This window comes from Spermophilus citellus, assembly GCF_964194105.1.
Source record: "Spermophilus citellus genome assembly, chromosome: 12".
Lineage (NCBI taxonomy): Eukaryota > Metazoa > Chordata > Mammalia > Rodentia > Sciuridae > Spermophilus > Spermophilus citellus.
This window is the reverse complement of record NC_138198.1, coordinates 113,572,794-113,599,662: the sequence shown is the minus strand read 5'-3', so window position 1 is coordinate 113,599,662 and position 26,869 is coordinate 113,572,794. Positions and strand designations below refer to the sequence as shown.

At 41.6% G+C, this 26,869-nt stretch overlaps 1 long non-coding RNA gene across 1 annotated transcript in view; it reads right to left on the bottom strand.

Moving 5' to 3' along the window:
• LOC308632093 overlaps positions 1-26,869 on the bottom strand; it is a 59,882-nt gene that overhangs the window by 32,057 nt on the left and 956 nt on the right. The window lies entirely within an intron of this gene.

The following is a 26,869-nucleotide window of genomic DNA, read 5'->3' as shown; positions in this document are numbered from 1 at the left end:
AAAGGGTACTCTTGTACATTGCTGGTGGGACTGCAAATTGGTGCGGCCAATTTGGAAAGCAGTATGGAGATTTCTTGGAAAGCTGGGAATGGAACCACCATTTGACCCAGCTATTGCCCTTCTTGGACTATTCCCTGAAGACCTTAAAAGAGCATACTACAGGGATACTGCCACATCAATGTTCATAGCAGCACAATTCACAATAGCTAGACTGTGGAACCAACCCAGATGCCCTTGAATAGATGAATGGATAAAAAAATGTGGCATTTATACACCATGGAGTATTACGCAGCACTAAAAAAAATGACAAAATCATGGAATTTGCAGGGAAATAAATGGCACTAGAGCAGATTATGCTTAGTGAAGCTAGCCAATCCCTAAAAAACAAATACCAAATGTCTTCTTTGATATAATGAGAGCAACTAAGAACAGAGTAGGGAGGAAGAGCAGGAAGAAAAGAATAACTTTAAACAGAGACATGAGGTGGGAGGGAAAGGGAGAGAAAAGGGAAATTGCATGGAAATGAAGGGAGACCCTCATTGCTATACAAAATTACATATAAGAGGTTGTGAGGGGAATGGGAAAATAAACAAGGAGAGAAATGAATTACAGTAGATGGGGTAGAGAGAGAAGATGGGAGGGGAGGGGAGGGTGGATAGTAGAGGATAGGAAAGGTAGCAGAATACAACAGTTACTAATAGGGCATTATGTAAAATTGTGGATGTGTAACCGACGTGATTCTGTAATCTGCATTTGGGGTAAAAATTGGGAGTTCATTACCCACTTGAATCTAATGTATGAAATATGATATGTCAAGAGCTTTGTAATGTTGTGAACAACCAATAAAAAATGCTTTTAATTTTATTTTCTACCAAAAGAGGATACACAAATGGGAAATTCTCAGATCTGGAATCCATTTCTTTTATCAAAAGATAATTTAAATGGGCCTATAATTTTACAGGATAAATGGTTGGAACTGCCTACTGATGAATGTGTTCAAAATACATTTTGAAAACACAACTTCCCTTGCTTCCTTTGCATAAGGGTGAATATTAATATCCCTATCTCAGTTCAAGGACTTTAAAATTTCTTCCTCTATTTCCATCACTTTGGTGAGATGGGGTTTGCTGTTATGAATGTTTGTAAAACATAGAAATAGTTTAGAAATACATTATCCTCTGCTAGGAGCCACAAGCATATATACGATGTATGGCACCTTTGGTTGTAAAGTGACGCCAGCTAGCCACTGAGATGATTATGTTAAAATTTACATTCATATGCAAACTGGACTCCCGCTGTTCACCTTGGCCTGCTACCGGACTCAAGTTACGGGACTTTACGGGACTGCTGGAGAGTTCCCATTGGTTGGGGAAGGATAGTAGGAGGGAATTCCGGAGGAGGTGGGAGGAGACGGGGGGGTTCCGGTCGGCGCGCGGTTCCGGTCGGACACCCTCGTGGGAGGACCGGTTTTTGACTTGCTGGCGCTGAGAGTGTTAGCGGCTTTTTCAAAATAAAGTTTTGTTCCTGCTTGATTGGCTCGTGATTCTGTGCCCAGCCAAGACTGCGGCATTTGGCGGCCCGTGCGGGGAACGCCTGAAGCTTAGAGGTGAGTAAATTGCTCGCCCCTGAGGGAAGGCGACAGGATGGATGACCTTCTCAGAAAACAATGTGTTCTTGTTTTGATTTATTTTGTTTTCATTTCGAGCTCCCTAGCCCTAGAATTTTCTCAGGCGAACTGGAAAAAATGGTTGGCTCAAGGTTTGAAGTTATTCAGCCCTGAGAAAGAGAAAATTGATACAACCATTGTCTGCTCCGTCTTTGTTTCATTCTGCTTCGGCTTTGTTTTATCCTACCTTATTGGGTTAGGTTATAGTAGATTAGAATCCAATAAAAAACAAACCGAAAAACTGTTAAGTAAATTGTTAGAGGTCCAGACTATGGTAGAAAAAACGCTAGGTCAAGCAAAAGAGAAGGTCTCTCAAGCTAGTCAGACAGAGGAGAATTTAAAGAAAGCAAGCTTAGAGGACAAGCAGCCATCAGGTGGAGAATTACAACAGGAGGTTGCTACTAACTCCGTTCTATCACCAGAGGGCGTAACTCAGCCAACAGCTCCATCTACCGCTGAGCGGCCCTCAACTACCGTAGTTGATGGACGGAATTCTGAGGCAGGACCCCAAAGATTAGCATGCCCTGTACTTGAGCAGGCAGGAGGGCAACGAATTCACCGTGCTTTAGATTTCAAAACAATAAAGCAATTAAAGGAGGCTGTAACGACCTATGGGCCGCAAGCTCCCTTCACAATAAGCATGGTTGAATCTGTTACCAACTTGGACATGACACCAGCAGATTGGGCTAACATGTGTCGATCTGTGCTAAACGGAGGACAATATTTGTTATGGAAGGTTGCCAATGAGGAATTTTGCATGGAGACAGCTAGGCGAAATGCAGAAGCTGGGTACCCTCAAAGAAATATGGACATGCTTTTGGGGAAGGGACCTTATGAGGGTCAAAGACAACAAATTGAATATGACCCTGGTGTGTACGCACAAATTGCTGTAGATGCAGTTAGGGCATGGAAAACTTTACAGGGGCATGGAGACTTACAAGGTCAATTATCTAAGGTAATACAAGGAACTAATGAACCTTATGCTGAATTTGTAGATAGACTTATTCAGTCAGCCTCTAGGATATTTGGAAATACAGAACAGGTAATGCCATTTATAAAACAACTGGCTTATGACCAAGCAAATCGTTGCTGCAGAGAGGTCATTAGACCATGGAGACATGAGGATTTAAACACATATATTAAATTATGTAGAGACATTAATGAACAGGGGCAAGTCTTAGCAGCAGTACAACAGGCTTTAGATGCCAGGCCAAGAACATGCTATAATTGTAATCAAACAGGACATTTTAAAAGGAGTTGCCCCATAAGAGGAGGGTTTAACAAAGCTGGATATCAAAGGAATAGAATACCAGGTATTTGCCCACGATGCCGTAGAGGGAGACATTGGGCTAATGAATGCCGTTCTCAAACCACCATAGAGGGTATTCCGTTATCAAAAAACGGACAAGGACCAAGTGTTTACCCACGATATCGTGGAGAAAGGTATCAAGCTCCATTGCCAAAAAACGGACTAGAGGGCCCAATGCCCCGGGGCCCCAAACCACAAATATATGGGGCAATGGAGGAACCCAACAGCCCCATCAAGGTAGTGCCCAGGACGCATTATCCATTAAATCCCTCATCAGACAAACTAGAGGGAGCGCAGGGCTGGACATCTGCGCCTCTGCCAGAGCAGTACTAACCCCAGAGATGGGAATTCAAATCATTCCCACAGGAGTAAAAGGACCTCTTCCCCAGGGAACAGTAGGCTTATTATTGGGACGCAGTTCTTCTACACTAAAAGGACTTATGATAAGTCCTGGGGTAATTGATCCCGATTATGAAGGTGAAATAAAAATTATAGCTAGTTCTCCAAGAGGTATATCAGTAATTTCACCAGGAGATAGAATAGCACAGTTATTAATAATACCCAGCCTGCATGATAAATTTTCCAGTTGTAATGTAGAAAGAGGTTCCAAGGGATTAGGCTCCACAGGTGTAGATTGGGCTATGCTGTCTTTAAATTTAGATTCTCGCCCAATGCTAAAATTAAAAATTCAAGGACATGACTTTAATGGGCTGCTGGACACAGGAGCTGACCTCAGCATCATATCTCGTCAAGAATGGCCAAAACATTGGCCATTACAACAAGCCACTCAAACGCTTCGAGGCCTAGGAGTGGCAACAAATCCCCATAGAAGTGCTATGGTATTAGATTGGAGGGATCCTGAAGGATGTGAAGGAACTATACAGCCCTATGTATTGGATCATCTTCCTGTAAATTTATGGGGACGAGATGTCCTAGATCAATTAGGATTGACATTAACAAATAACATCAATCCTAACGCGCCCACTACTAGGGCTAAACAAGGCTTTAGGAAAGAAAAAAGATTAAGAGAACAAGAACAAGGTATGACAGCACCTATTCAAATAGATCAAGAAATAAATAGACATGAATTGGGTTTTCAGAAAGGGCCACTGAGACAATCAAAATTACTTGGAAATCAGAAAGACCAGTGTGGGTTCCTCAGTGGCCCTTGACTAAAGAAAAGATACAAGTAGCCCATGACTTGGTCAGACAACAGTTAGCGGAAGGACATATACAACCTTCCGTATCCCCCTATAATACTCCCATTTTTGTCATTAAAAAGAAATCTGGTAAATGGAGATTATTACAAGATTTAAGAGCCATTAATAATGAGATGGTTATTATGGGACCTGCTCAATCAGGGATTCCTCAATTGTCTGCTTTACCAAAAACCTGGCATGTTTTAGTTATAGATATTAAAGATTGTTTCTTTTCAATTCCAATTCATCCCGAGGATAGTCCACATTTTGCATTTACTATCCCTGCACTGAATCATGAAGGTCCTGATCAGAGATATGAATGGAAAGTACTCCCTCAAGGGATGGCTAACAGCCCAACTATGTGTCAAATTTATGTTAATAAAGCAATCCAGCCACTTAGAAACCAAAATCCTGAACTACAAATATTTCACTATATGGATGATGTGTTACTGGCACATAAAGATAAAAACACATTACTAGAATGTTATGCCACACTTACAAATTTATTGAAAAATTATAATCTAGAGATAGCAATAGATAAAGTACAATTAAATCTTCCAATTAATTATTTAGGAGTTCTATTATCCTCAACCATGGTCCGTCCACCAAAAATTCAAATACGAGTAGATCAACTCAAATCACTTAATGACTTTCAAAAGTTATTGGGAGACATAAATTGGATAAGGCCTTATCTAGGCATACCAACAGGAGAGTTAGGACCTTTATTTGATATTCTAAAAGGTCCATCAGATCCAAATTCACCCCGCATGTTAACGCCTGAAGCAAGAAAAGTATTAAAAATCATTGAAACATATATGGAAAATATGCATTTGGATAGAATTGATATAAGTTTGCCTTTATTATTTATTGTACTACCAACAAAAAATATTCCTACAGGAGTATTTTGGCAAGAAGGTCCATTATTGTGGATACATTTATCTTATTCCCCTAACACTATTCTTACTAGATATCCTGAGGCTGTAGGACAATTAATACTCAAAGGAATAAAAGCAGCTAAGGGAGTGTTTGGGATTTCTCCCAATAAAATTATTACTCCATATACTATGGATCAAATTGATGAGTTAGCTAATGAGTTAAATACTTGGGCAATAATCCTGTGTAAAACTAGTGTTTCATTTGATAATCACTTACCATCTAATCCTTTGTTGTCTTTTTGGTCTAAGCATCCTGTAGTTTTTCCAAAAATGACAAGAAAAACCCCTATCATAAATGCTCCAAATATATTCACTGATGGGTCAAACAATGGTACAGCAGCAGTAGTTACTCCTGATCAAACTTTTACATTTTTAGTACCCAAACAATCAGCTCAAAAGGTAGAGCTTAATGCAGTATTACAAGCTTTTATGATGTTTAAAGATTCTGTATTTAATTTATTTTCTGATAGTCAGTATGTAGTTAATGCTATTAATTCCCTTGAAGATGCTGGTAGGATTTCCCCTTCCTCTACTGTTTTCTCTTTGTTTTCCGCTATACAAAGTCTAATCTGGGACCGAAAAGATCCATTCTTCATAGGTCATATCAGGGCACATACAGGATTGCCTGGAGCCCTTAGTATGGGCAATGAACTAGCAGATAAATCTACACATGACATACATATTTTCTCCACAATAGAAGAAGCTATAAATTTTCATAAAAGGTTCCATGTCAATGCTAATACTTTACAAAAGCGTTTTAAAATAACTAAAGAACAGGCCAGACATATAATAAAACAATGTCAAAATTGTGTGACATTTTTACCACAAGTTAATCTTGGAGCCAATCCTAGAGGACTAATACCTAACCATATTTGGCAGATGGACGTCACACACTTGCCAGAATTTGGAAAATTAAAATATTTACATGTTACAGTTGATACCTCTTCCGGATTTTTGATGGGCTCCCTTCATGCCGGAGAAAAAACTAAAGATGTTATAGCTCATTGCTTACAAAATTTTGCCACTGTGGGCGTTCCAAAACAGTTAAAAACGGACAACGGTCCTGGTTATACTTCCTCCTCTTTTAAACAATTTTGCTCATCATTTGGTATTACTCACATAACAGGAATTCCATACAATCCACAAGGACAAGGCATAGTTGAAAGAGCTCATCAAACTATTAAAATGTACTTATTAAAACAAAAGGAGGGAATTGGAAAGGGGTATATATCCCCCAAAGATAAACTTAAAATAACCCTTTTTACTCTAAACTTTTTAAATTTAGATTCATCGGGACTTAGTGCTGCGGAAAGACATTTGTACCCCAAAAATGTACATAAGCCTAAGGTACTTTGGAAAGATATTCTAACAGGACAATGGAAAGGCCCGGATCCAGTGATAGTCTGGAATCGGGGCGCTGTCTGTGTTTTCCCACAGGATGAACAGCAACCGATTTGGATTCCAGAGAGATTAACTAAAACAATTTCTACAGAAAAAGAAGATGATTTGACTCAAATCCATAACAGCTGACATCCAGAGCTCCAGCTTGGCTATTCTTACATCTGCGACAGTGATTAACCAAGGTTTTTTTTTTCAGTATCTATTTTATTATTGCATTTTTCCACATCATAAAGTTCTATTTTATTTTTGAGCTCATACAAACCTAGGTTAATGTTTTTCTGATCAGTTTTATTTTTTGACTGTGTTTTATTTTTTATTTATTTATTTATTTATTTATTTATTTTTTTTTTTTTTTTTTTTTTTGACTGTGGAGTTTTTAAACATTACAATGGAGATTTCACCTAAGTATAGTTACAAGGCCTTTATTTACTATTGTCTTATGTGTTGTATGTTGTGTGCACACTTCTGTTTTGTGTTGTATGTCTGTATGTGTGTATGTCCATATTTCTTATATGAGGAGCGCTCATGAAAAAATGGATCCGAATTTTTTCTTTATTCACGTGATTTATATGGTTTAATTTAAATTAGGTGAACAGCTGTTTATGATTGTTGTTAAAGATGGTTAACAGATCTGTTTGTTTACTAATTTAAATTTGGTAAACGGCTGTTAAGGATTGTTTTTAAAGGAGTTTAACAGATCTGTTTGTTTACTTTCACCTTTTCTTTTTATTATATTTAATAATTCTGTTCAGGATAATGTCTCTTTACCATCATTGCCAGAATTTCCATCTCCATCCCAATTCCAGTGAAGACTGAGATAAAACCAAACTACAGCTTCTATGATAGCTATCACAGTAAACTGTATAAACTGATGCATCAATGAATATAACTCAACAAGTAATGCTATCAAGGACTTGATTTACTTTGGGAGGATATGGACATATTGATAGACTCCTCCAATTTGAACTGCTTGCAGAACTTGCCTGGACTATATATCAGTTGCATACATTGTGAAATATCATCTGGTGCACCGAATTGTGGTACTGCTGGCATATTTTTGCTGATGGTGTCACCAGTGATGCAATTTCCTTGCCAGCTCACCCCATGTTTATTGTGGTAATACTGGCATATCTTTGCTGATGGTGTCACCAGTGACGCAATTTTTCCAAAGGAGCCGTCAATTGGCTTGGTGTCGTGGCATTTCTGTATCCTCCTCCCTTCTACTAGTGATGGTCTAAATTTGGGGGCCAACAGAGGTGAGGCAAAGAACCTCACCCCCCCACTGGCACCAAGGCTAAATTTGGGGGCCAACAGAGGTGAGGCAAGAACCTCACCCCCCCACTGGTGCATAGGCCTATCCACAAGCATGGCTGAATGCTGGACCGGTAGTCAGCGACGGGTTGCTCTGATTACAGTGGATTCAACCTAAGACAGGAAGCTGACGCCTAAAGGTCAGTTCTCCCATGACGGGTAAGAACCATATGTTAAATTGGACAACCTACCAGGCACGGTCCCTAGCCACATTGCTTGTTGCTTAATTAAACAGAAGGGGGCAGATGCTAGGAGCCACAAGCATATATACGATGTATGGCACCTTTGGTTGTAAAGTGACGCCAGCTAGCCACTGAGATGATTATGTTAAAATTTACATTCATATGCAAACTGGACTCCCGCTGTTCACCTTGGCCTGCTACCGGACTCAAGTTACGGGACTTTACGGGACTGCTGGAGAGTTCCCATTGGTTGGGGAAGGATAGTAGGAGGGAATTCCGGAGGAGGTGGGAGGAGACGGGGGGGTTCCGGTCGGCGCGCGGTTCCGGTCGGACACCCTCGTGGGAGGACCGGTTTTTGACTTGCTGGCGCTGAGAGTGTTAGCGGCTTTTTCAAAATAAAGTTTTGTTCCTGCTTGATTGGCTCGTGATTCTGTGCCCAGCCAAGACTGCGGCAATCCTCTGCCTCGGTCCAACCTCTATTAAATAAGTTTTAAAAGCAAGAAAAAATTTTATTTGTTTAATTAAAAACTCTCTCTCTGTGTATGTGTGTGTGTGTGTACATCCTAATTGTGCTTATAGGCATTTAATATAGAGCATCGCTATTTCATGTTGGTATATATACAAAAATATATTTTGTCTTTACAATTGCACGGCAGGTTTTGAATTAAACAGCAGTTCTGTCTATGCCCCAAATGTGTCTGTTAACACACTTTCGATGACTATTGTGATAATTATTTCTGTCATCCCTTTCTTTATCCCTGTTATGATTGTTCTGGTATTATTTACTGAAATATAATTTTATGCCTCTTGACTTTAATAATTGTTTGAGCTTACAGTTTAAGTGTCTTTGATTTTCCCATTTCATTTTATTTTTCTAGTAATTGATTTCAATTGTGCTTTTAAAAAGTATTGGTCAAAAACGGATTGGGAAAAAAAGAACGGTTCCTTCTCCTCAAATAATGTTAAAAGGGCCAGTCTGCACTGCTCTCCCATGTATCCTTGCCCTGTCCCTGTCTGTCTCCTCGGCTCTTACCTCACCCAGTCACCTCTCTGACTGGAGCGTGGCTCAGGGAGGACAGGGGCTCCTAGCTCACAGTCATGCCTCCAGATGGTCAATGGGAGTAGGCACTGAGCACATGGTCTGCACGTGCTTTTGTGGAGAAAGGACTCATTTCTCGGGGATGACAAATAAGGTGAGTGGGTTTGATCAATTGGAGTTGCCAGAATTTCTTCAGCATCCAGATGAAGAAATCTAGCATTAGACATCTCTGTGACCAAATACTGTCAATTAATTAGCCTTGTCAATAGGGTTCTGGGATCACAGCTCTTGTTCTGATTTTTCAAGTCCCAGAAACCCTGATAACAGAAATTACACCTTAAAATACTGAAATACTGCATGAGACCTAAGCACACCAACAAATATTTGAATGAGCCATGGGACTGCAGTTTATAAAGTGGGGAAATATGGGTGCATTTTAGAAATGTTTTTATCCAAATGGTGGCAATATTAAATATTCCTGTCACAAAGTGATTACATTTCAATGATCTAGAAAACAGAGCAATCTAAACTGTTTTATGCCTTGATTATGAGGTCTGTTAACCAGAAGTCACAGGAAAGTCTTTCCAGCAAACATTTAGTTTATACAAGAACAAGATGATGAGATTTTTCAAGCAGAACTTCAGAGTATTACATTCAGAAATGATATTCCAGGGCTGGGGATATATTTCAGTTGGGAGAGTGCCTCCCTCACATGCGCATGGTCCTGGGTTCAATCCCTAGCACCACAAAAAAAAAAAAAAAAAAAAAAAAGAAAGAAAGAAAAAAGTCCCAGTGGCTCGGGAGACTAAGGCAGGAGAATCGCAAGTTCAAAGCCAGCCTCAGCAAAAGTGACGTGCTAAGCAACTCAGTGAGACCCTGTCTCTAAATAAAAATTTTAAAAATGGGGCTCAGGATGTGGCTCAGTGCCCTAAATTCAATCCCCCATACCGAAAAAAAAAAAAAGTAAGAAAGAAATGAGGTACCAAGAAATGAATATGCTGGGGCTGGGGATGTGGCTCAAGCGGTAGCGCGCTCGCCTGGCATGCGTGCGGCCCGGGTTTGATCCTCAGCACCACATACCAACAAAGATGTTGTGTCCACCGAAAACCAAAAAAAAAAAAAATATTTAAAAAATTATCTCTCTCTCTTTAAAAAAAAAAAAGAAAGAAAAGAATATTCCCCCAGATGAAAAAAAAATTATGAAGCATTGAAGTACCAAATATTAGAAGAGAAGATAACCTAGACCTGTGGATCCCATTGTTGCCAGCACATTAGAATTCATGGGCAAACAATTGTAAACCCCAATGCCTGGCCACACAGGACCATCAAAGCAGTAATATTTATTTATTTATTTATCTATCTATCTATTTATTTATTTATTTATACCAGGGATTGGACTCAAGGATGCTTAACCCCTGAGCCACATCCCCAGCCCTTTTTATTTTTTTAGTTTGAAACAGGGTCTTGCTAAGTTGTTAAGGGGCTCGCTAAGTTGCTGAGGCTGGCTTTGAACTTGTAATCTTTCTGCCTCTGCCTCTGCCTTCAGAGTTGCTGGGATTAAGGCATGTGCCACCACATCCAGCAAAGAAGTAGTTTTAAAATTCCCAGTTGATTCTCATGTGCACCACTGGCCCAGAGCAGCCCCCTCAAACTGTAACCTGCATAGGAATCCTCAGGTGATCTTATTAAATGCAAATTCCAGTCCAATAGGGCTGGGGTGAGCCGGAGATCCTGCATTTCTAACAGTCTGCCAAAGGATGCTGCTGCTACTGGTCCAGGGACCACATGTGAGGAACAAGCTTGAGATGGTAAGTGGGATGCTATGCAGAGGTGCAACTGATGAACAGACAGGATAGTTGACAGGATTTCATCCCCAGACTCTGGAGATGGTAAAACATAGATAACATAAAATTTACCATTTTGACCATTTTTAAGTATGCAATCAGTGGCATTAAGTGCATTCTCATGGTTGTGTAACCACCATGGCCATCCACCTCCAGAACGTTTTCATCTTCCCAAACCAACTCTGCACTCAGTAAGCAAAAATTTCTTATCCACTCCTGCCTCCCCTCAAACCCCCTGCCCCCATGTCTGACAGCCACCATTCTGCTTTCTGTCTCCATGAACCTGTGCGTTCTAGGTACATTGCATAAGTGGAGTCATCCGTATTTGCCCTTATACAACTGGCTTGTTTTACCTAACATAAAGTCCTCAAGGTTCATCCAGGCATCCAAATTTTCTACCATTTTAAGGCTGAATAAAATTCCATTATAGGTAAAGACACATTATTTTGTAGTAAATTTATCTCTGTGGAAAAAACAGACAGGAATCAGCTATTTTTGATTATAGGAAAACATACCCCAAGAGCTTCATGCATAAAGAATCTATGTTGTAGGACAAAGGTCACTGTCTGAAAAGACTCTCCTTTATAATATGAAGATGAACTTTGCCTAGGAGCCCTGACAGGCCATGCGTTTCTCACTTAACATGAATTGGGAAATTCCCGGTTGGAGAAAGAATGATTAGTGGCATAACTATATCAGCAAGTAGTCATCGCCACACTTGTGATGAAGCTGCTAGGCCAGGTCCAGGGAGATGAGGTCACTGATGAACCTGGCTCACGTGCTCTCAGGTGACCTCAAAGCAACAAGAAGCTTTAGATGGAAACGCCTCGGTGACAACCATGCAAAAACAGCTAACCCTCTGGGGACAGCTCTGACAACCAGTTTTTCCTGATAGAGGAACTCCTACCTTAAAAAGAAAGGAAAAAATCCCCCGAAGGAAATGAACAGTGAGTTCTTTACTAGATCCCCAAATAAAACAATGGAAGAAAATTCCCAAGGAAATACTCTGTCTCCAGAAAGTGCAAGAACTTCCTTGGAGCAGCCACTGAAAACCAAACTGACCCCCAGTGGGGAGGCCCTTCTGTGTCTCAAATCTCAGGAAACTTTCCCCGAAGGAAGGAACAGAGCTGACACAATCTCATGCCGCCCCTGTAACCCTTGGGTCTTGCTCTCCTTGGAGCATAAACTTCTGCTCTTTCTCTGTGTCTACTTGGAAGTTGGGAAGAAGGACTCATCTAGTGACTCTTAGAGGAGAAGTGTTTGCGCCCTGCATTCTAGGAACATACTAGTATTAGGGGGGAAACCTGAGAGTTCAGCAGACCCAGGACAGAATGGTCCCTCTTGCCAATGGGTAACCTTGGGCAAGTTATTACAATGTGTCAGCTTCATTTATCTCATTGGTAAAATGAAGCTGATACTAACTTCCCCGTAGGGTTATCGTGAGGATGACATGAAATATTGTTTGCAAAGGTGTCTGGTTATTGGGGAATCTCTATGAATATGGGTGTCTATATCCTTTCTGCATTTAAAATCCAGGCACAGGTAGGTAGAAGGATCCAGTGATAAGCAGGATCAGCCAATGCCCTCCTCTAAGGACCTACAACCTAGAGGGGAGGAAGGTCTTCATCAAATCATCACATACGTTCCCTTGAGCCTGGGTTAAGCCCTTTTTAAAAGGAAGAAATTGACAGAGAATTATGAGAGGTATGATGTTACTGTGTCAGGGAGGTTTTCTTTTGGAAGGGACAACTGACCTCCAATCTACTGGATGGCCAGCATTCCCTGGTGATAAGATGGAAGACTGTTTCAAGCAGAAGCTTCAGAATGAAATGGCAAGGAGCAGACTAGAAAAAAGAGAGGTCACAGAAGAGGGAAGCTGAGTCAGACTCCTGCTAGGCCAGGGGATGGGGTGGGGTGTTGTGAGCCACCAGGAATTTTGTCTCTATTCTGAGACCTTGGGAAGTCCTTGGGGGCAGGGAGGCCACTGTCAAAGGCAACATTTCACTTTTGGAAAGCTCCCTGGTCCAGGAGACTCATAGTAGCAGACTGGGATGGGAGTGATGGAGACGGAGACGTGAGGATGGATTGAAGCCTAGGTGTCACAAGGCTTATAGGGCAAATCAACAAATCCATGGCATTTTTTAATGTGTAGGACTGATGGTTGGCCCAGGTGCCACCACCATGACATGTGCTTTGTGGTATCATTTGGCCACAAAAGGGGGGGGAAGAGCCACACCGACATGGAAGAGCCACACCGACATGGATGAACCTCAAAAAAATGCGAAATGGAAGAATCAATGACAAAGGACTGTACAAGTGATTTATATAAAATGATGAGAGTAGGAAAGTTGTTGAGCCAGAGTAGCCTGGTAGTTGCCAGGGGCTGGGGGGAAGTTGAGGGTGACAGCTGGAGTATTCCTAAAGGGGGTTCCTTTTGAGGTAATTTTCAAAGTTCTAAAACTACTTGTGGAGGTTGGTTGAATAACTTTATAAGCATCCTGAGAACCATTGGATTGTCCACTTTGAACTGGTGAATGATGCTAAGTGAATTATATCTTTTTTTTGTTTGTTTGTTTTTGGCGGAGGGTGAGTACTGGAAATTGAACTCAGCGGCACTCAACCACTGAGCCACATCCCAGCCCTATTTTGTATTTTATTTAGAGACAGGGTCTCAACTGAGCTGCTTAGTGCCTTGCTGTTTCTGAGGCTGGCTTTGAACTCCTTTTGCCTCAGCCTCTGGAGTTGCTGGATTACAGGAATGCACCACCAACCCCAGTGATAAATTATATCTTGATAAAGCTTCTAGATGGACAGATGGACAGAATGGAAGAGGGTGTGAGAAGAGGGTCCAAACTCATAAACATGGTTGAGAATACCCCAGTGGCAAGACCCTCAAGGAGCCAAGGTGGGCATTTCCTGACCCAGCATCCTCAGGGGAGGAAAGCATCTCCCTTACTGGCTCCCTGACCCTGACCTCTGACTCCTTCCAGAGCAAATGAGATGGCACTGGAAAGGAAAAGAGCCCAATTTAGTTTTCTGACCTCCTCACTGCCACCTACCGCATTAAGTGGACCAAGGTGAAGCCACCTGAACCGTGACTGAGGGTGGGACAGAAACTCCTACTCATCCTCCAGGTCTCTGTTTAGATGTTCCCTTCGCCAAGAAGCCTTCTGGGACTTTCAGGAATGAGTCAGGGGCGCCTCCTGTCGTCTGAGAGCACTTACCCTCCCGGGTTGTGGTGGCCCTTTCCTTGCTCTTGTTCCAACTGAGCTGTCACCCCCTTCAGGGAGAGCGCAGGGGCTTCTCTCCAGGTGCGTTCCCAGCTCTGCCACAGGGGCTGGTGGATGCCCCCGGGGCGCCACGGAGCCTGCGGCTGCGGAGGAGGACCTCGGCTTCCCTGCTGCGGGGACCACTTTCGCCTTGCTCAATCTCTGGGAATCTCCCTTGCAGAACAGCACCGGGTTGTACAGCCATGACACCTCCTGACTGCGGAACTCCTCTCACCTCCCAGCTTGCGTGGGAGGAATACTAATCCTCAAGGCTGATGCTAAGGTTTTGTTTGTTTGTTTGTTTTTGTTTTTTCTTGTTTTTTTTGTTTGAATTTTTTTTAATTGGTTGTTCAAAACATTACAAAGCTCATGACATATCATCTTTCATACATTTGACTCAAGTGGGTTATGAACTCTCATTTTTACCCCAAATACAAATTGCAGAATCACATCGGTTACACACTCACGTTTTTACATAATGGCATATTAGTGACTGTTGTATTCTGCTACCTTTCCTATCCCCTACTATCCCCCCACCCCTCCCCTCCCATCTTCTCTTTCTACCTCATCTGCTGTTGTTCAATCCTCTCCCTTGTTCCCCCCCCCTTTCCCCTCACAACCTCTTATATGTAATTTTGTATAACATTGAGGGTCTCCTACCATTTCCATATGCTTTCCCTTCTCTCTCCCTTTCTCTCCCCCCCACTCATCTTTGTTTAATGTTAATCTTTTCCTCATGCTCTTCCTCCCTGTTCTGTTCTTAGTTGCTCTCTTTATATCAAAGAAGACATTTGGCATTTGTTTTTTAAGGATTGGCTAGCTTTGCTTAGCATAATCTGTTCTAATGCCATCCATTTCCCTGCAAATTCTATTATTTTGTCATTTTTAGTGCTGCGTAATACTCCACTGTGTATAGATGCCACATTTTTTTTTAAACTTTCTTGTTTTTATTTTCAAGGTAGCAGCTCCTTGGGGGAAGTTTTAAGATTCCCATAGCGAATGCCTGGATCCACGGAGAGTGCCCGACCCTCTATGTACTGGTTTTTCCCTGCGCATGCATTCTTGTGTTAGAGTGATACCGCTGTTGACCAGTGACGAGTCCTTGCTTCCCCAACGTTGAAGAATAACACCAAAGAAGCACGCCGAGGCAAGGTCAGAGTAGAAATTAGAAGTTTATTAAAGGACAACAGAAAAGACTTCTCCCGGAGGAAGAAGGGGACCCAAGAGGTGGAATCCGTGGAAGTGCGGTTGTGTCCCCTTTTTGTAGTTTTGGTGATGGAATGTAGGTGGGAAGGGTTAGGACACAGGTGGGCCAAATGGGCAGGAAGGACTTTTGGGATGGGCTTATCACTTCTCTGGGATGGGCTATCTCCAAATCTGTTGGGGGCTGTTTCTTTGAGGTGGACTTTGGCCTAGGGCCTTTTCAGGACTTCATTAACATTCCATGAGTTGTCCTGTGTTTTCCCTGAGTCATTCCCAGCATGGCCTCCATTTTAGATTTCACTTGATATTAGACCCGATTTACCTAACTACACTGACTACCTAACTTTAAATCTGGCTTCAAGAGCACAGGATACAAAAGATACATAAGAGAATAAGAATAACTAATAATAAAATAGAACCATCTTAACCATAAACTGTAGTAAAATTAATGTGATTGTGGTCTTTGTCTCTCTCAAGATTTTCTTTGTGTGTGTGTGTGTGTGTGTGTGTGTGTGTGTGTGTGAGTGTTACTGGGGATTGAACCCAAAGACACCGTACCACTGAGCTGTATACCCAGCACTTTTAAATTTTTATTTTGGAACAGTGTCTAGCTAAATTGCTCAGGCTGGCCTGAACTTGAGTTCCTCCCACCTCAGCATCCTGCCTCTCTCTGTTAGTGTGCCACCATGCCCTGCTCTCCAAATATCTTACTTCCTCATTGCAGTGCAGTAGTATTTTGAGATCATGGTTGACCATGGATAACTGAGACTATGGAAGGTAAAACTCTAACAGTGGTCTACTTTCTGCTTTGAATATAGATAGCCCTTGCTATTCTGCAACTGCAACTTATTTTTCAAATGGACATGTTTCTTTCTCTTCCTCTTTCTTTGCTTCTCCCTAATCTCTCCACCTCCCTAATATCTTCCCCTCCCTAATCTCAGGGGAAACAGGATTACCTTTCTGTCCCGTTTTAGGCAAATTTATCTGTCCTTGAGTACATACCCACCATAGGAATAAAGTAATCCAAACTTTGGGGATGGTTCCAGAAGATCTCAGAAATTATTATCTCCCAAATTAACAAGTGAATTACAACTCCAGCAGAGAACACCTGGAATGTAGCCTTTGAGTCACCTCTTTAAAAGCCCCCTGTTCCTGCTGATGGGCAGAACCACAGCCTCTGAGACAGGTGTGCCCTGTGTTTCTCCTTTGGTAACAAAGCAATAAACCTTCCTTTTTCTTTTTCTCAAAACTGTGTCCTCACTATTGAATTGGTTTCAGTGACAAGGACAGAGCTTTGGGCAACTAAACCAAGGATAAGAGGGCCACTGTACATATTTGAATTTCTGGAAAGCAGGTTTACATGAATGAACCCTTGAGTAGGTCCCAATAAATATATGTAATTTTCTCTAGCAAAAAAAAAAAAAATATATACAAATTAACTTATTCTGGTTTCCTGAAAGCTCTGAATATTCCAAAAGCCCACATCTGCTTCGGTGTCATCTAGTGTTTCAAATAGCTGCAAAGCATTTCCATTTCATTGGAATCACAAGTACCAGCCTCCACTTTAAAAGGGCAAATCGGGCTGTGCCAGGGCCCCCGAAATAATCCCTTTTGCTTTGCTCACCAGCCCTTCTCCTCAGGGCCTCAGTGTCTTCTGCGTAAAGTGGATGGGTAACTGAAAGTTCTAAGGTTGTTTCTACCTCATAGACTTTGATCTATTTTTATTTGCTGAATTCTTTATTTATAATGTGGAAAGTTTACCATTAGATCAGCGGGTAATCATATGCATCTATGAGTGACAGTGAACTTAGAGCAGCTTAAATACATGAAGATTTCTTATTTTTCAGGGAGCAAGCCCACAGGAGGCAGCCTAGGCTGATAGAATGTCACCATGATGTCATCAGGCACATTTGTTTTTCAGGACTGGGGATTGAACTCAGGGGCACTTTACCATTAAGCCATATTCCAAGCTCTTTTTATTTTTTATTTTGAGGCACGGTCTCACTAAGTTCCCAGGGCTGGCTTGATACTTGCGATCCTCCTTCCTTGGCCACCGGAGCCTCTGGGATTCCAGGTATATGCTATTCCAGGCGCTTGGCCTCAGGTGAATTTTTTTTAGCTGGTCCACCTGAAGCCAGATTTAAAGTTAGGTAGTCAGTGTAGTTAGGTAAATCGGGTCTAATATCAAGTGAAATCTAAAATGGAGGCCATGTTGAGAATGACTCAGGGAAAACACAGGACAACTCATGGAATGTTAATGAAGTCCTGAAAAGGCCCTAGGCCAAAGTCCACCTCAAAGAAACAGCCCCCAACAGATTTGGAGATAGCCCATCCCAGAGAAGTGATAAGCCCATCCCAAAAGGTGATAATTAAGCCCACCTGTGTCCCACCCCTCGGGACTTCCAACCTACATTCCATCACCAAAACTATAAAAAGGGGACACAACCGCACTTCCACGGATTCCACCTCTTGGGTCCCCTTCTTCCTCCGGGAGAAGTCTTTTCTGCTGTCCTTTAATAAACTTCTAATTTCTACTCTGACCTTGCCTCGGCGTGCTTCTTTGGTGTTATTCTTCAACATCGGGTGGTATCACACCCTCTCTAGCAAATAGCTTCTATCTGCAGAGTCCCCTCAGGCCCAATACAGCAACCAGCCCATTGGCCATCATGATCACATTGCTGACCAGGACACTAAAGAAAAGGGGGAGTTTCCTGATTCTTTCTGAAGTCTCCTGTAACATTCTGCCTGCACTGATTGTATCAGAACTTGTGCACATGGCCACATCACCTGAAGGGAAATTGGATGTGAGGTCCTTTAGCTGAGCACATAGCTGAGCACACAGGGTCTGTGACTGGGAGGAAGTTGGAAATGTATGTTGAGGTTGTTGCTGAAAGTTCAGTCCTTGTCCCCATGTCAGTCCAATAATGAGGACACAGTTTTGAGAAAAAGGAAAAAGAAGGTTTATGAGATCCCCAAAGTTTGGATTACTTCATTCCTATGGTGGGTGTGTACTCAAGGACAGATAAATCTGCCTAAAATGGGAGAAAAAGGTAGCCCTATTTCCCCTGAGATTAGGGAGGGGGAGAGATTAGGGAGAGGCAGAGAAAGAGGAAGAGAAAGAAACATGTTCATTTTAAAAATAAGCTGCAGAGCCAGAGCAGTAAGGGCTGTCTTCAAAGCATAAAGTGGACACTGTTCCAAGATGGGCAGGTGCCGTTCCAACATGTGAGGGCTTCAGTTTGTCAGCTGTGGGAATGCAGATGACATTTCCTGAGGGCTGTGTTGATAGGTCTCCTGTGTCCTTCCACCTAGGGGGTCTGTTTCTTCTGAAAAAAATGGGTAGTGGCCCCTTGTGCCTTGTAGGTTTCTGAAAAAATGCCTGCTTCCGGAGCTCAGGGGGAATGTGAAATTCTCTAAGGACAAACAAGGCTGGATATTGTTTCATATGCTTATTTGCCATTTAATTATCCTCCTCAGTGAAATACCTGTTGATGTGTTTTGTGAATTATTTTTAATTATATTATTTGCTGATTGTTGAGTTTCCAGTCTTTGTATATTTTATAAACAAATATGTGTATTGCAAAAATGAAAAGTAAAATAAAAACTTAGAAAAACAAAAAAGAAGAGCTCAGGAGGGACTCTTTAGAGATGATGGATAGCAGCTGCTGCCTGAAATCCCACCACTGGAGAGTCACACCATTGAGATAAGACACCAGTGTCTATTTAAAATGGAGATACCCACGGAAGAGCTAACACAGAGCTAGAACCTGCCATTTCTCTTTCATCTAAAGGAAGAGGAGACACTGGAACAGGGGACGGGAGATGGTGGTCCCATCTGATGTCCTTGTTTGAAGAAGGTGGGCCAGGGGGCAGAGCTGGGCAGGCCCAGGATGCCAGAGGGCTTCTCAGTAAGGAATGGATGGGAGACACCCTAAGGGGGAGTCCGATGTGCCTCAGGGGATGAAGGATCAAGGACTGAGTGTCGGAAGGGACCTGTGAGACCCTGGACCCTGGCAGGTGTGAAACCAGGTTTTAGGGGGCCTGAAGTTTATACAAATGAGGCAAGGAATTTTTTTAATACTTATTTTTTTTAGTTGGACACAATATCTTTATTTTTTATTTTTATGGGGTGTTGAGGATCGAACCCAGTGCCTCGCATATGCCAGGTGAGCGCGATACCACTTGAGCCACATCCCCAACCCCGGAAAGGAATATTTTAAAAGAAAAAAAAAATCTAATACTTAAGAATAAAAAATTAGGCACAGGATCTTGGAGGATCCCTTAAGTTTAAATGTCCTGAGGTTCATGGTTAAGCTGCTACTGGGTTCTTGCCCCTCTGTTGCTTTAAACATATCAATTTCTTCAATATGTTTTACAAAGGACTCTCCAGTTTTGAGAAATTAATTTAAAAAAAACTGGAAAAAAGTTAATATAAAACAGTTTGAAAACCATTGTTTAGGTGTCACCATCCCTCAGCACTGCTGGAACAACGGCCACGTAGCAGACGCATCACCTGCCAGCATTTGATTGCCCACATTTGAGAAATTAATTTATTTCAAGTGAGTCATGCTGGCCCAGGATTGAAGCGCTCGGGACTCGGGAAGCACAGTAAGCTGTGACTCACAAGATGGAATCTGAGAAATTCTTGATCAGCTGCTCCACAATTAGATGTCACAGATGGTTTCGATTTAAATACAAGTGGATTTAAAAATTGCTTTCCAATGAAGCACACCAGGATGCCGGGTGCCCGCCCAGACCTGTGTGTGAGCACAGGTGAACTGGCCTCTGGGGACAGTGTGTCAGTTTTAAATACGGGGATTTACTTCCATTTGTGAATAGGGGCAGGAGACAGCTAGAATTCTTAATACCTGAGGATATGAGGACCATCCTAGAAATGTCTTCAACATCAGGGGAAAAGCAGATTGGAGCAATGAGCTGTACACAAGAGCAGACCCTTAATTCAAAAGATAGTCATTCTGTATATATTATAAATTTTAGTAGTTAGCTCTACCTCATGTCCTTAAGGGCTGTCCTTGGATTCTAGATGTTCTGTCCTGTGGTTGGATGTGATCTGCTCCTGCCAAAACTCACGTTGAACCTGAATTACCAATGGCGCTTGGTCTTGGGGCTTCACCCTCATGAAGGGATTAATGTTGTTCCCTCAAGAATGGGCCACCATGTCCAGAGTGGGTTGTTTTGACACCCCTGGCTCTCTTTGTTCTCTCCTGCCTTCCATACTTGATTGACTTTCCACTTCCCACCAGGACTTGAAGTAGCTAAAGGCCTCACTAAACATGGCTGCCTGATCTTTCTGCTTTCAGAACTTTAAACACAATTTTTTTTTTTTTTTTTTTTTTTTTTTTGGTACTGGGTATTGAGCTCAGGGGCACTCAACCACTGAGCCACATCCCCAGCCCTTCTTACATTTTTTTTATTTTGAGGCAGGATCTTGCCAAGTTGCTTAGGGCCACACTTAATTGCTGAATCTGACCATGAACTTGTAATCATCCTGCCTCAGTCTCCCCAGTCACTGGGATTACAGATGTGTGCTACCACACCCACTGATGAAATTTTCACCTTTCACTACCTCATCTGGAATAAAAATATGGAAGACAGTGACTAGGTGCCTATGTATTTGGTACAAGGAGGGCTCACGAATGTATTTTAAGTTATCACTACCTTATTGGGAATTAATTTATCAGACTGCAGGAAGCCTGAATGTAAAAGGTAAAAATCTGTGATTTTAAATCAGTTTAGCATGTAAAGAAATCTGAAAAGGATGATAGGCATGAGGTTTCCAGTATAGGAGGCTAAGACTAAGGTTCCAGAGAGGACGAAGGGCTCTTAAGGGGAATCTCCTGGAAGAGATAGATGTTTCATTGCTGTCAAGATGGCCTCCAGCCAATTGCAGTTGGACAAAAGTAAATGGGAATGAGAAATACAAATCAGGTACAAATTCTTGGTTGTTGTTTAAAAATGCAGTATAGCTGGATATAGTGGTGCATACCTATAATCTCAGCAACTCAAGAGGCTGAGGCAGGAGGATTCCAAGTTTGAGGCCAGTGTTGGAAACTTAGAAAGGCCCTAAGCAACTTAGCCAGATCCTCTCTAAAATTTAAAAAAATTTTAAAAAGATTGGGGGATGTAGCTTAGTGGTAAAGTGCCCCTGAGTTCAATTCCAAGTACCAAAAATAAATAAAATGCAGTATAAAATTGTATAAAAACTGCTTTTTAATTAGAAAAATTAATGCATGTCTCCACTAGGACATATTACAGTAAAATTTTAGAACCAGAGAGAAATCTTCCAGAAAGTGGGAAGATAGTCATATACAAAGGACTGAGAATCAAAATAACATCAAGCATCTGACCATAACCACAGAATCCAGAATATTATGGAAACATGTCTTCAAAATATAGGATAAAATGCTATTATGAAAGTAAAATAAAAATATTTAGGATACACATGATGAAATAGGCCTTATGGAACCCCATTCTCTCAATTGAAAGAGATCAGTTCCTACAATAGATGCTGAAAGTGCTGCAGATTCTCCAGCCTTCTCCCAGCTCACTCTCCCAGGCTTCCATGTAGCACGGATCAGCAAATGTGACCCAGTTTCTGGCAACTGAAACTTGCCAACAGCTGTAGCCACTTGTGCTCTGAAGAGGAGACATCACCATCACCATCCTTGTGATGAAAGAACAAAAGCATAAATAAGATTCTGGGTCCTGCTCACATCATCGGCGCGGGCCACCAACCCAATTTTGAACTCTGCACTTTCAGAGAGTTTGAGGTGACAGAATAAGAGTAGTAGTAATAATGATACTGGTAATATTCCCATCTGTATTCCAGAATATCATTATTTATAGTTGAAAGGCAACTTAATCAATACTGTAGGCCTCAAAAAATTTCTGTCTCATGTTCTGTTTTTCAGACACGCCACTAGAATTAGCAAGCAAAACAAAAAGGATGTGGAGAAGAGAGGGAAAGGGGATCCTCAGATGATGGCCAAGGGTGGTCTTATAGGACAGCAATCTGTCCATCCTGAACACAAGGAAAAGAGACCATTGCTGGGAATGTCTCCAGAGCAAGAAATGAAAACTGGTAGATTCTATGTTTGGCCATACTGCTAGGACACATGTATCTATTTTTCGGTTGTTGTCCACAGTTCCTGGCTTATAATTGTCTCTCCAAGGCAGTTCATAAAAATCAGAATTGCCCCTTCCCCAAGGAAGTTCAGAGACACTCTAATATTTCCCCACTTCTCTATCTTGGCATTGGCCCTAAAGAACTTCTCTGACCTTCCATTCCTGAGAGAGCATAAGACCCTCATTTCAGAACAGGGTCCTAACCCCTCACTTCCAGAACAATCTGGGGCTCACTGTGCAGCGGGGAGTGAGGCAGGTGGACATGGAAAGACAATGGGAAGCTTCCCTGGAGTTGCATGCTAGAAAGCAAGGGGGGGGGGCTGCCATCTGGGGGATACAGGGCACAGCTTTCCCAAAAGAAGCCCCCTTGGAATGGAGATGTGAAGGATGAAAGGATTAGACAGATGGGGGATGATGTTTCAAGCTAAGAGAATAACCCATTGTTATTCAGAAACTAGCAGCTTAAACAGGGGACCATCTGGAACTGCAAATTAGTGCAACCTCTCTGGAAAGCAGGATGGAGATTCCTCAGAAAACTAGGACTGGAACCAACATTTGACCCAGTTACCCCACTCCTCAGTCTATACCCAAAGAACTTAAAATCTGCATACTATAGTGATGTGGCCACATCAGTGTTTATAAGCAGTTCAATTCACAATAGCTAAACCATGGAACCAACCTAAGTGCTCTTCAACAGATGAATGGATAAAGAAAATGTGGTGTATATACACAATGGAATATTACTCAGCCATAAAGAAGGATAAAATTATGGCATTTTCTGGTAAAGGGATGGAACTGGAGACTATCATGCTAAGCGAAATAAACCAATCTCATAAAACCAAAGGCCAAATGTTCTCTCTGATATGCAGATGCTCACTCAAAATAAGGGGGGAAGAAGGAGGAGGGGAGGTTCACTCAATTGGAGGTAGGGGGAGTGGAGGCAAGGGAGGGGATGGGAATGGGAAAGACAGTAGAATGAATTGGACATAACTTTCCTATGTTCATATATGAATACACAACCAGTGAAACTCCACATCATGTACAATCCCAAGAATGGGAAATTATAATTCATGTGTGTATGCTATGTCAAAATAGATTGTACTGTCACGTACAACTACAAAGAACAAATAAAAATTTTTTTTCAAAAACCCAGGGGACCATCAGAAGTAGCTTAGAAAGAATAAAGGATGAAGGTCAACATGTTTTTGTGATATAATACAAAATTATGAAAACAGAACACCAGATAATATGACAGATTGTTTACAACTATAGGAGAACATGGCAACATGTCCTAATGATGATCATAATATAGTTTGGAAATTCTTAAATAAATGTTGAATTAATAATGGTAAGTTTAACTGATGTTATATTATCAATTCCAGGTTAATCTAATGTTCATTACATTTCCACACAGACAATAATGGTTTACTAAATCTCTTCCTTATAAAAAAGAAGAACTGTATATAAATTCTACATATTTACATATTTATGATTATGAAAAAGAAATGACTTTTAATAGGATGCTCAGGTCTAATTCCTTTCTCAACATCATCTCATGCATTCTAAGCCTGGACCATTGCCAAAATAACTGAGACACACTTAGTTCCCTGAATGCTAGTGTTTCTTTTATTATCTATTTTAATTTTATTTCTAGTACTGGAGATTTAAAATCAGGACCTCATGCATGCTAAACAGGCACTTTGCCATTGAGCTACACCTCAGCCCATTTAAAAAAAAAAAAAATGGAGACAGGATCTCACTAAGTTGCCCAGGCTAACCTCAAACTTTTGTGATTCTCCAGCTTCAGCCTCCTGAATAGCTGGGATTACTGGCATGCACCACTGCATCAAGCATGCAATCTAATATATATGGTTTTTTTTAATGCTGGTTCCAAAAAATAGTGGTAAAGGAGTAGAAAGTTTAAGTCACTCAGGAGGAATGTGGAAAATTATTTGTGAGAGAAACAACAGAATATATCATCTCTGTCATTTGTAAACACCATTTTAAAGGAAGCACACAGAATTGAAGCTTAAAATACCAACCATTGCAAAGATAAGTTCATGTAAGAAATGCCCTGTATATTTAAAATTTTTGGAACTGACTAGGCATAGGAAGCTAGACAAGAGGATCACAAAAGTTTGAGGCCATCCTGGGCAACTTACTGAGACTCTATTTCAGTATAAAAATAAAAACGGCTGGGGATGTAGCTCAGTGGTATAGCCCTTGTCTAGCATGAGTGAGTCTTTGGGTTCAATTCATATTACCAGAAGAAAAAATACTTGGAACTGGGTATAGTTTAAAGGAAGAGCTCCTGCATAGCATGTAGGAAACCCTGGGTTCAATCCCTTTCACCCCATAAAACAAAAGAATAAAATTCCAAAGCTAGTCTGGGCAATGGCTATGAAGAATTCAACTTGCAACTGAGTTAATCTTGACTGCCACCTTAGGGTTAACAATGGCACTTAGTGGGCCCAAATATCTTTCCATTGGCATTAAATGATTTAGCTTAAATGAACAATGCTAGTAAACAACTGAATACAGGTAATATCACCTCCTTTTCAGTTCATATTTTATCCCCAGCTCTTATCTTGCAGAAGAAAAAAAATTCTAGAAAAAAATTTCAGTAAAATTAAAGTAGTTCTCTTGGCAATCACCCCAGCCTTTTTATCCACCTCATGTAAATGTGCACGTTGCCAAGAAAAGGGGAAAAAGAAAAAAGTTCTAGGAAATTATGAACTACAAAAGCTTAAAGCGTTGAGGCATTCTTTTAGAAATGGCTGCTTCTGCTAAATCTCAGTTTCCCCCAGCAGCTTGCAAGGTGTAGACTACTGAATGGGAGAGGCATCTAAATAACACCAGAGTGCTTGCTTGTTCAGTCTCACTGGAGAACACTGAGAAAGAATTGCTGAAGCAAGTAAGATAGAGGCTCTGCCAAGACAAAGAAGCCATCTCTCAGTGACTCATGAAAGACATTTCAAAATTAATCCTTGCTGCATGCATGGGATAATTTCAATGATTGACCAGACAAGGCACTCCGAAATTTTGCATGTCCTTTCAGAGAGGACAAGGGGACAAAGGACAGGACTTCAGGTGAGCTGGAATTTTCCTAGCACCCCCAAAGAAGAATTGTTCAGGGTACCTTCCCAATCAGGTCTATTCTAGTTTCTCAAAGCACTTTCTCTTTTAAGATAACATTTTTTTTTTTTTTTGGTTCAGATGTACCTAAGTAACCAGAAAGTGTTGGCACATAGTAGGTACTCAACAAATAGTTGTTGAATTAATTAATCTTTGAAACAATATCCACACCTCCCCTCCACTGTAGCCTGTAAGGGGAGGAGAAACCTAGCTTGAAATCTCTGGTGTCTGCACAGCCATGTTAAAAGTAGCCACTGGGGTGGGGTCTAGCTGCTCTGAGGTGTGGATTGGATGTATCCTAGTGTATTCCCTTCTAAGCAACCTTTTCTTGCACGGATTGAACACTTCTAAATGAAGCTGCAAGAAGAAGATCCCTCTTTTAATTTGGAGTTCTCTCTTTTGGGTGGGTGGTTGCTAGGGATAAAACCCTGGACCTTGTGCACACTAGACAAATGCTCTACCACTAAGCCATCTCCATTGCCTGCTATAGTTGCAGGTTTGCTGGTCTTTTCTCCCATGGGGGCAGAGCTTCCGAATGGCTTTCTTCATTCTGCCTCTGCCCCTCTTACCATGCCTTCACCCAATCTTGAGAATTTGACTCATCTTCCAGGCTCCCTTCTGCCAATTGGTCACAATTTCGGGCCACTCAGTTCCCTGCCCATTTCTCTCCAGTGATGTGGGTATGAATCTCCTCCTCCTGCCTTCCACTGGCAGCCCCTTCAGACCCATTTTATGTTGCTAAACTAGCCTCCCAGGTGATATGGTCATCTTCACTCCCAGGTGATATGGTCATCTTCACTCTTAGCTATTCTTTTCTCTAAAATGCAACCTTGATCATGTCACTGCAGTGGTCATGAACTTTCAGTGGTCACAGCACACTACCAAGACAACTCCTGAGCCTTGCACTCAAGGCGCTGGGGCCCAGCGGTGGCCTCATCCTTCACCACCACACTGCAGACAGACCTGTGCACTCCACTGTCGCTGCACAGACCCTCTGTTCTCTTGCTTCAGCCCCTTTGCTCAGTTATTAGGTTCAGAAAATAAGTGCTGGAAGGAACTTCTTGAGATCATCTAGTACAACTTCATTTTACAAATGAAGACAGAGAAAAAGACTAACCAGCAACACCAAAGATCAATGCGACAGATGAAAAGGAACCCTAAGGCAGTCTTGAGCTTAACTATATGAGTTGGATCAGTCAGTGGGCATTTGAACAGCCCTCTCCACCCAGT